A 12,194-nucleotide genomic window follows, 5' to 3' on the forward strand; every position below is an offset into this window, starting at 1 on the left:
GTTTTTTTCATTTTTTGGATAAATGTCTTTGATGACGTCATATCCGGCTTTTCGTGAAAGTTGAGGCGGCACTGTCACGCCCTCATTTTTCAACCAAATTGGTTGAAATTTTGGTCAAGTAATCTTCGACGAAGCCCGGACTTCGGTATTGCATTTCAGCTTGGTGGCTTAAAAATTAATTAATGACTTTGGTCATTAAAAATCTGAAAATTGTAAAAAAAAATAAAAATTTTCAAAACGATCCAAATTTACGTTTATCTTATTCTCCATCATTTGCTGATTCCAAAAACATATAAATATGTTATATTCGGATTAAAAACAAGCTCTGAAAATTAAATATATAAAAATTATTATCAAAATTAAATTGTCCAAATCAATTTAAAAACACTTTCATCTTATTACTTGTCGGTTCCTGATTCCAAAAACATATAGATATGATATGTTTGGATTAAAAACACGCTCAGAAAGTTAAAACAAAGAGAGGTACAGAAAAGCGTGCTATCCTTCTTAGCGCAACTACTACCCCGCTCTTCTTGTCAATTTCACTGCCTTTGCCATGAGCGGTGGACTGACGATGCTACGAGTATACGGTCTTGCTGAAAAATGGCAGCTACTTGACTAAATATTGTATTTTCGCCTTACGCGACTTGTTGTAAAATGCACGTGCCAACATTTAAGACACTTCAGTTCAAGGACTTGGAGGAAGGGTGTCATGAATTCCTACACATTGATCTGAAAAATCAAAGTGGACAACCAGTTGATTGTTTGTTTAACATTACATTGGAAATAGTTCCATAAAATATTGAGTATTAAAATGTCGAGTGGACCTACAATAGTTTATCCTGTTGCATGTTCAACTATAGAGTTGAAAGATTTAGCAGACGCTATCGACTTTGAGAGCAATGCTGAAGTTGGTGCAGTGTATGCATTCGAGTTTACAGACACTGGCTATTACAAGAGAAAGGAAATCGACGATGAAAAGAAACCAAGATTTCTCAAACTAGGTCAAATCCGTGATGTTAATGTACCTGATCCAATTGTCGATGACACATTCTACATGTGGAAACATCAGAATAAAAAATGGGTACTTAGTCCTGTTATGAAAAAGATTGACTGGGAAATGAAGTTTGAATTTGTGAGTCCATACACTCTTGTTGGAAAAGACGACACATTCCGTAAGTCAATCAATGCTAAACCACTAATTGTTAGCCTTGCTCCTGCGATTAACAGCAGGGGAGAAGTTGCAGTTAAACCTTTCCATAAGAACAACTATCTCATTCACAGAAAACAAAGTGTTGAAAAGGACGCTGACACCATTGTCGATTTTATACCCAAGCTTCCAATAGGGCAGAATGCAACTATGATATTTGATATAGTTGTCAGGAAAAGGGAAGAAACCACAAACACTGTTCTAATGAGAGGAATAAATCTCAACTGGAGACCATTAAATGTTGAAGAAGTCAGAGTATTTATTGCTGTTCAAAAGGATTCTAACACAATAAAAAAACAGACGTCAAACCAAAATGTTGTTGTTAACGCAGATATAAATAATTTAACAGAAATAAGAAGTATTAATCTTACTTATCTTGATTTGATTGCTTTCTACTATACAGATAAGGTGTTAAGCAATGAACAGCTTCAAAGCTTAGCAGAAACACTGGCCAGTGAGAATTAAGATAAATATTTTATATTTTGCATTAAAAGATGACTAGCAGTGTGAAGCTTTATCCTAATATTGATGAAAGTGCAGCAGAAAGTCAACAATTCAGACTGGCACACATTAGTAATATACAAAAACAACTAGAAGATGAATTAGAAAAATATTCTCGTGCTAGACGTAAGTACTCAACAACTTACAACAGCCTTTCTAATGCCAGCACTGGTTCTACTATCCTTGCATCAGCTGCAGGTGTAACGGGAACAATTCTGTTAGCTACCGGAGTAGGGACTCCAGTTTCTCTAATCCTAGGTGGTGTCGCAGCAGCAGTTGGTGGTTTATCATTTATAGCATCAGCTATAATGAAAAAAATTGTGAAAAAGCTTGAAAAACACGAATCCATTTCCACTCTTGCATCATCAAAATTGTCTAGCCTAAAACTGTCTATCAGTAAAGCACTTGAGGATTCAAAAGTTTCTGACGAAGAATTCAAACAGATACAAACAGACTTTGATGACTACAAAAGTAAGAAAGCAAGTATTCAAACAAAAACACGAGCTGAATATAACAAGCCAATCGATATAGAAGATCTGAAAAAGCAGTTTTTAAAAAAGGGGATTCAAATAGGACGGGAAGAAAAAGTAAAAATAGAATCACTTGTAAAGAGTTAACTATTCGTTTAGACAGTCACATTGCATGTATCAGATATAATTCTAACAGTGAAAGAACATATGAAGTAAAGTTTGTAAATGAGAGAGCGTATTGAGCTTAAGAATGTTGTATAAGAGAAAGGGGGAATGTACGTTCTGGGTTACTGATTCCGACAGACCCGGCATTGGTTCAAAACAACCTTACTTTACTGTATTTTTTTTGTATGGATTTATGCAGTATTTTTCTGATTTTGTCGCATGTTTCATTTTAGTAAAAGTTTAGTCCAGAAGCCTATTTTGCGTTAATATTTAGGGTCTGTCGGAATCGGTGAGCCAGAACGTACATTCCCCCTTTCTCTTCTTCTTTTGTTCAGCTGAAGTGTGTTGGTATTCGATCGGAGTTAAAAGTCGTCTTTTGTTTTCAATTTCTTCCCGAGATAGATCTGCAAATCGCTTCATTTTTACAGTTTGGCAGACGTGTGTTTTGATCTGTGGGTTAATCCGCGTGTCCCAAATATGAAGTAAGTAGTTCCTTTGAAGTTTCGGTTAACCTGAAACGCCCAAATATGAAGGTTTGTAGGCCTCTGAGACGTCACATGGCACAAACAAAGGAAATCCAATGTTCAATCGATACATTAGCATTTTAGTGGGTGGCCTTTTTCGGGGGATCACCCTATATAAGACCACCGTTTCAGCGGCAGCCACGTCACCCCCATGAAAACATTCTCAAACCGAAAAATGTGGAAGATGGTCACGTTTTGTACCTTTAGATGCATAAGATTTTGAATAAAATGACTGAATTATTTAGTGGGATAAAAATAGCGTCGCAAAAACTTTGATCTGAGTTTATACATAAATTGGATTTCTCTCTTGTGGTCATACATATACTAGATGTCGATGGTGACAAGACATTCTCCGTTATTCAATCCCTCATTCTTGCTTTAAAATGTGTGTGATTGAAACGTACAGGTTGGGAAGGATGACTCTAGGCTTATGATCTTGTCAACGATGAAATACAGCTAAAAATTGATGGTTCATTCTTCAGATTGTGCAATGGATTATCAAAGCTGAGCTTATCTTCTCTTGTCATCATACCGGGCACACTTTTCAGATCAAAGATTTCTGTTGTAGTAATCACGTCACCGCTGCCGAAGTCAGGGTACCCCCAACATCGACCTGACACAAACGTTATGCACCAATTGAAAAATCGAAAACAAATCCGAATAGGCTTAACTTCGCAACGTTTACAAACGAGGAGAAAGCCACATCATTTATCTATCCAGAACAGGTTGTTTTGTTTTGCTATCTGGCGCATCTCTTGTGTTATGTCAGTTCTACTGATGCAGATGTTGAGCACATGAGCACTAGAAAACGAAAGGTTTTTGCGTCCATCTTTGGGTACCAGGACAAAAAGCGCTATATTTCAGCAATGACTGAATGGATTGCTTCAAAACTTTCAGGATCTTAAGTCTACATACGAGACATACGTCCGGTAAAATATCGCATCGTTACAGATATTTGTTAAGATGATAAGCAATCTTCCGGAAAGTGTTTTAAAACGTGTCATAAGTTTAAAGATTTACATCCAAAAACATCACGACTTTGCATGTGTACAGACAAATAAATGTTACAGATACTGCTAAAGTTTCATATATTATAAGTACAATCCCTAGTTTACGTTTCCTAGTCCTGTAAAACACGATCACATTTTTGTGGAGGATTGCAGTGCGACAGCCATGTCCAGTCATCCGTGACCGCAGCATGTTTTGAGAGGCATTCAGCGATAACTGCTGTCAATAGCAAACAGCCTGAACGTTCCATTTTTTTCTCGTGTGTTTACATTGCTAGCAAATGTCCATCAGTCGTTATATACTCGAATGAAACTTTGGCCGTTCTTGTAACAACCATTTGTCTGTATGCATGCAAAGTCATGAATTTTTAGGATTTAAATCCACACACCTGTGACGGGTTTAAACACATTTTCCGGAAGAGCGCATAGCATCTGAGTACCAAAGTTTCGAATCAATCCATTTAGGCATTGCTGAAATAAAGCGCATTTTGTCATGGTACCCCACAAAATGGACGCAAAATCCTCTCGTTTTCTACTGCTCATGCATTCCACACATGCATCAGTAGAAATGACATAACACAAGAGATATACAAGATAGTAAAACAAAACAATCTGTTCTGAATAGATAAATGATTTTTCTTTCTTCTCGTATGTAGAAGTTGTCAAGCTGCACCTATTTTGATTTTTGAGTCACTTGAGAAAAAGTGACTCTATGTAATCGGTCAGTGTTAGTCTGTCCGGCCGGCCGGCCGGACGGCCGGCCGTCCGGCCGGCCGTCCGTAGACACCACCTTAACGTTGGACTTTTCTCGGAAACTATCAAAGCGATCGGGCTCATATTTTGTTTAGTCGTGACCTCCAATGACCTCTACACTTTAACGATGGTTTCGTTGACCTTTGACCTTTTTCAAGGTCACAGGTCAGCGTCAAAGGAAAAATTAGACATTTTATATTTTCTCGGAAACTATCAAAGCGATCGGGCTCATATTTTGTTTAGTCGTGACCTCCAATGACCTCTACACTTTAACGATGGTTTCGTTGACCTTTGACCTTTTTCAAGGTCACAGGTCAGCGTCAAAGGAAAAATTAGACATTTTATATCTTTGACAAAGTTCATCGGATGTGATTGAAACTTTGTAGGATTATTCTTTACATCAAAGTATTTACATCTGTAGCCTTTTACGAACGTTATCAGAAAAACAAGGGAGATAACTAGCCTTTTCTGTTCGGCAACACACAACTTAACGTTGGGCTTTTCTCGGAAACTATAAAAGTGACCGGGCTCAAATTTTATGTGAACGTGACTCATTGTGTTGTGAATAGCAATTTCTTCCTGTCCATCTGATGCCTCATATAATATTCAGAACTGCGAAAGTGACTCGATCGAGCGTTTGCTCTTCTTGTTTCCCAATTTTTTAATTGGTACATTACGTTAATGTCAGGTCGATTAAGGAGGTACCTTTACTTCGGTGGCGGTCACGTGATTCTTAAAACAAAAATTTTTGATCCGAATAGTTTGCGAGGTAGCCAAGTGAAGGGCCTTTAATGCATATACAGTTTGAATAACATGACACGGGAATGAATGTTTTAGTTGGAGTACGAAAATGGGTGCAATAATTGTTTTGCTCAGTTTATATAGGACAGCAGTGAGCCGTTCAACATAACATGATGCTCTATTTGCGAGTGCTTGATGGTGTACATAAATCGAGGTATCTACAGGGGGGTCCAAAACAACGTCCTATTTTCTTTTGGATCTCATTTTTGACTGCGAAGAGAGATTTAGAAAATGTGTTTACCAAACAATAGCAGAATTTTGGGAGATTATGTCTTGCAAGTTTGGTATAACCTGGTCAGTCCTTAGTAGTTGATAATATAATAAAATAATAATAATAATAATAATAAAGTGTATTTATATTGCGCCTATCCCTTACAAAAAACAAAAATATTTGGCTCTAAGCGCATTACAACATGTGTAGGGACTTGGTACAATCAAGTCTGACAAATACAATAACACAATATACAGTCGGTCTCTTAGGTAAAACTGGGAAAAGCAGCTTCGACATTTAAACACTGCTACTAGAAGATCCTCTAACAATGCATACTGCTTTACAATATGCATTTATGTATAAATATAGTTAAAGAACATCGAGTTAATAGGAATTAGAAAAGGTTCTTATAATAAAACTATCTAGCGAACGACGAAGAAGAAGAAAAATAAAACTATCAATGTCAATGTATAACAAGTCATTCAACGTAAATGGCCAAAGAACAACAATAAAGCAATGATGATAAAACAGTTATACTCAATGGCTAATAACGAGGCAGAACTAAATAGTATCGACACAAGATTAAAACAAAACATATTCCTGGAGACACATTTATACATGTATCAAATAATCAATATACAAAATACAGCCCTCGCACACTCGCACACACACGCCAAGGCACGTGTAGTCGCACTCATACACCGCTCTATCCAGGCTCATGTTCGTTGAAAAACTGCTGCAACACGAACGTTTTGGCATGTAATGTAACATAGGGCCACCCTACTTCCCTGATCTGAGCCCATTCGACTACTTTCTTTGGGGATACCTCCAGGACAGGATATATGGCAACAATCCCCAGACCCTGGCAGTTCTGAAGGACAACATCAGAACGGAAATCAGGCGCATACCAGCTGACATGATTGGACGAGTCATGGAGAATGTCAACGTTCGTGTTGCAGCAGTTCTTCAACGAAGATGAGCCTGGATAGAGCATGTGTATTATCTACTACTACGAACAGACAGACCAGTGTCTACCAAATTTGCAAGACATAATGTCCCATCATTGTGCTGTTGTTTGGTGAACACATTTTTCTAAATCTCTCTTCGCAGTCAAAAATGTCATCAAAAAGAAAATAGGGCGCTTTTTTGGACCACACTGTAGTCTGCTGTTGGATGCTGCACACAATTCAAATTCTTCAGATTACTGGATGCTGTAGAGCATTCACATTCCTCAGTTTGTTGCCCTGGATATTGCACGCAGTTTAAGTTACAAATTGTGTTGTGCTGAATGTTGTACATAATTCAAATTCTTCAGTTTGTGGTGCTAGATGTAATGCAAAACGCATATTCTTCATTTTTTGTGTGTGTTGGATGTTACACAGAATTCAAATTCTTCAGTTTGTTGTATTGGATGTTACACATAATTCAAATTCTTCAGTTTGTTGTGTTGGATGTTACACATAATTCAAATTCTTCAGTTTGTTGTATTGGATGTTACACATAATTCAAATTCTTCAGTTTGTTGTGTTGGATGTTACACATAATTCAAATTCTTCAGTTTGTTGTGTTGGATGTTACACAGAATTCAAATTCTTCAGTTTGTTGTGCTGGATGTTACACAGAATTCAAATTCTTCAGTTTGATATTGCACAGACTTTGAATCATTTAGTGTGTTGTGCTTGGTATTCTACAGAATTCAAATTCTTCAGTTTGTTGTTCTGGATGTCATGCAGAATTCACATTGTTTAGTTTGTTGTGCTTGATACTGCACAGACTTTAAATCATTTAGTGTGTTGTGCTGGTTGTTGTACATAATTCATATTCTTCAGTTTGCTGTGCTGGATACTTCACAGAATTCAAGTTTGTTATGCTGGATGTTGTGCATAATTCAAAATGTTGTACATAATTTAAATTCTTCAGTTTATTGTGTTGGATGCCGTGCAGAATATAAATTCTGCAGTGATGTTTATACAGGGTGACCCCAGAAAAAGAGTACTCAAACAAAACGTCATAAACGTCATAAATTGAACAAAAATAAAGCTATCTTCATAAAATATATTTACACACCAAGACCCTCTGCATAATTTGCACAGAAAATGCTCCAAATTTTAGCGTTCTAGCTTGTCTTTCAGGAAAGTTATGCTCACATACGGCGAGTTCAAGTTTGTTTGGGTACTCTTTTTTGGGGGGGTCACCCTGTACATCACGATGATTCACCTACAGCAGGGCTGTGCAAAAGTTGTCTGTTGTGTTTCGGGAAGAAAATAAGCAGCGTCTAAGACGGGCCAACAAGACTGTAAGTACATGTCTACCTAAATCACTTTTAATGTTTGAAGACTCTTCATTGTAATCTGATAGCAAAAGATGCAATAATAGGATCGATGAAAAAATATATTAAAAGGTGCATGCATGTAATAAAGTGTTTGCGGTAACTGTTGTAGTTTATTTAACGCCCCTTCAACCGATATGGCTATTTTGGACCGAAAGCTGTGGAGGAAGTAAGCGAGGGTGAATTCGTGTCTGGGCGAATATATGCGTTGTTGTCTCCCTTAGTCAGTACACCAAGCTGTGCGCTTGTGTGTTTCAAGGTCATTTAAAGATATATGTTTTCGTGATGCGTAACCTGTCATCGGATTCAGAACGATCACATGTATAATTTCAATATACAAGCAGTACAAATGATAGTGATACGTGCTTATGCTGCATGATCTGCCGGCACAAAGATCTTCAATCAATCAATCAATATGAGGCTTATATCGCGCGTATTCCGTGGGTACAGTTCTAAGCGCAGGGATTTTTTTATTTTAAAAAAAAATGCAATTTATATCGCGCACATATTCAAGGCGCAGGGATTTATTTATGCCGTGTGAGATGGAATCACGCATTCACATCGGCGAGCAGATCGCAGCCGGCATTTCGGCGCATATCCTACTTTTCACGGCCTATTATTCCAAGTCACACGGGTATTTTGGTGGACATTTTTATCTATGCCTATACAATTTTGCCAGGAAAGACCCTTTTGTCAATCGTGGGATCTTTAACGTGCACACCCCAATGTAGTGTACACGAAGGGACCTCGGTTTTTCGTCTCATCCGAAAGACTAGCACTTGAACCCACCACCTAGGTTAGGAAAGGGGGGGGGGGGGGGGGGGAGCCGGGGGAAATTGCTAACGCCCTGACCCAGGGTCGAACTCGCAACCTCTCGCTTCCGAGCGCAAGTGCGTTACCACTCGGCCACCCAGTCCATAAAACTTGACTAAATGTAAAAAGGTACTCACCAGAAACATGCACAATCAAACAGAAGAACATGGACTGGTTTCGACATTTCCAGTCTGCCACTAGTGAATATGTGCAACAGCAACAACAAACAAACGAAGCCAAAATGACAAAAAAGGAAAGTTTAAAAAATGTCTGAATTGACAAAAATAAGAAACGATAAGCAGGCAGACGAACAAACCAATCAGATGCTAGTAAAGTTTTTGTAATTGTTTGTAGCCGTTCTTGGCGCGCGGATATAAACATGGCTGCGATGACTGCACAGTTACAAAGGTATGTCAGTAGTCAGACTTTGTGTAGTCTTAACGTAATATATTGCGGCAAAAGACTGCCTCACAAAATCTCGTTTGCTTCCCTCCTTTATCAAATTGTTTTTACGTTCTGATAAATCACTTTGTACTACCCAAACGCGGAGAAAATATTCTAAGTGCTTTATGGTAGGGACCATCAACGGAAGACTATTCGGTTTCGCACTGATGTAATTTTGGGGGGATAAATAGGGACATAGCTTGCAGTGTGATACCAGGTTTACAATTGTTGTATTTGAATTAAAATATCGAAATGTTTCGAATTGCCTTAGTTAGTGTCTGAAGCGAAGAACTGTAATTTCTAACACCTACATTTCGTGAACATTACACACAAATAGAAATTATTTCCATAAAACATTCAAATCTACACAATTAATTCTACTAAAGACATACAGGCTTGCTTTTTTTGACGACAGCACCAAAACGACTGGAGTTAACCGAGTCAATTTCCCTGCTTATAATGCATGTGCAATTAAAGCTGACAGTTGATTTATATGGTCGTGTTTTGTACGTTGTAGGAATCCAACAGTCTTTCTGTGTTGTCAGTATATTTATGTATGTCCCAAATAAAGGCTCCACATTTGGACGCCGTTTTACGCTCTATGAGCCGCTGGCCGTTTTGTGCGTCGCGCGGGAATTGCCGAGTGGCCACACATCGACGATTTTTTTCACAACGCGGTATCACAGTGGAGCGGGTCTCCTGACAAGAAAGTTCAGTTGCATTCGACTGCCGCGCCGCGAGCAGCTGACGTCATCGCTCTGGTTTGCTCTGATTGGTCAAATTTCCGTCGTTCTATGTCTGTGTCATAGAAATTAGAACACGCGCTATTCTTCTGCAAATAACGCTTCGCGATCATGGCACGCTACGGCGCTCCCACGTGGGCCGTTTTGAGCATAAGTCAAATGTGGACAGGGTCGGACGGGAGTGTATGGACGGGCCTTAAGAAAGCCTTGTGCGTGCCGTCAAAATGGACTAAAGATAAGCATCAGACACGTTGATCCTTTGGCTCGCTGGATATTGACTTATGTCAACCGACCTGACATATTGATAAATGTCTGTGCCTTTTCAATATCTAATTTTTCAAATGTGGGTACAGGGCAATTCCAGCGTCACTGACGTGGCATTCGCACAAACAATCAGACATTATTGGGCCATAAAAGCAATATTCATGATGCTTTAATAGCCCAAATTTGTGCAGAGATTTCCCCAAACATGACAACCTTTCTACCCAAAGTGAAAAATGTTAAGGTAAAAATAGCTAAGGGTACTCAACTTGAGTTTGAAAAAAACGTCACCAACGTTGCAAAAATGCTTACCTGCATTTTACTCACTAAGCGAAATTCAAAAATGCTATGAGTTAGACAACGCCTTGATTTCCAAAAATATTACATTCAAACGTGTCGGGCGAACAAGTACACATCATAAGAAAGATAAATGGCTCATGATTCTAGCTCGAAAACGTCATTCAAACGGTTTTGTATTGAGCTGTCATTATTTTTACATTCTTGGCTGTCTTCCCGGCAATTTAACAATCATTATACACTCACGTTAAACAAATGAGTATGTACATTTGACAAGATCCTAAATGTGCAACACACTATTCCACTTTATTTTTGTTTGTGTTAGTCGAGAATACCACGTTAATTGTAAATCTGTACATAACTAAACTCCAACATTGTTGCATCAGAATTAGTGCTACGATCGAGGTATGATCCAAACAAAATGATCAAATGTGATTTTCGCGGAGACCGTTTGGCGTATCTGGCTCAAAATACAGTAGCCATTAGAACTACTCTCCTCCTGCATCGATGCAAAGTTCCCGAGCGAATTAGACGCCTTAAGATGACCTTATTTGGGGTTGGTTTTAAGCTCTGATTTGTCAGCTTGTTTAATGTCTTGAAAACAGTGACAATTCTTAACACAAAGTCTTGTTTTCATTGAGAGAATAACCAAAAATCACAAGTAGTAAAATCAGGTCTGAAGAGTGTGTGAGGCAAAGATGGGATTATTTAGACTTCAAGGAATGGAGTTACGGGCCTTATTTTGTGGAGACTGGCATTGTCATGGAGGAGAAGGGAGGTCTGGGTTTCGCAGTTTAATCGTTGACTGCTGAACTCGTGAGTAAGTTTGGGTAATAAGGTTTCTGCATAGTATGTGACAGTTCTGTTAGCATACAGAATATCGACAGCAACAGGACCTTGGTGATCGCAAAATACAGCGAATATCACTGTTTCTGCTTTGAAAACCTTGCTTACAAATTTGGTGCGTCTCGTCATTGTGGTCCAATCGCGCTTTGTTTTGTGTTTTCTGGCAATAATATAGAAGGAAACCAAAGTTTAATATCAGTGACAGAGACTATACATTCATCACAAGATTGGGTCTATTTGGTTCAAAACGGTTGAACGGATCGCGTGAAACAGGAACCTGTTGCTTCTTCCGTTTCCCTGCCAGCTTATAAGGCATCCATTTTGCAACCAACTTTTGAAACTGAAGGTCATTGTGTAGAATTCTGCGGACTGTCCTATATGAAAGTTTAAGTCTTGCACTTTATACTCGTATGTACACTTTTAATCTTAGTTTTTAAGTTTTGGCACAGCAGGTACATTCGTCTTGTTTGAAGAGCTCTCCGGAAGTTTTTTTTCGATTCAGAGTTGTGATTTTTCCCCAGTTTTGATTTCCGTTTTATTTGACTCAGGTCGAGTTAACTATTTTGTATCATAAACAAGAATAATTACAATGGTGGTGCATAATAGACCAAACTCAAAACTGAAACAATATAAACATTTAGATACATTTACTAATGTTCAAAAAAGACAATCAAATACAACATTGTATTATTTTTCCAAAAAGCACATTCTCACTGGGTTAACAGGACAATCTGTTGGCAATCAAAGAGCTGTAGTATGAGAAGAGGACACTGATTTAATTGATTGATACAAAACAACGACGTACTTGATCAATGCTTT

This window comes from Littorina saxatilis, unplaced genomic scaffold (assembly GCF_037325665.1).
Source record: "Littorina saxatilis isolate snail1 unplaced genomic scaffold, US_GU_Lsax_2.0 scaffold_247, whole genome shotgun sequence".
Lineage (NCBI taxonomy): Eukaryota > Metazoa > Mollusca > Gastropoda > Littorinimorpha > Littorinidae > Littorina > Littorina saxatilis.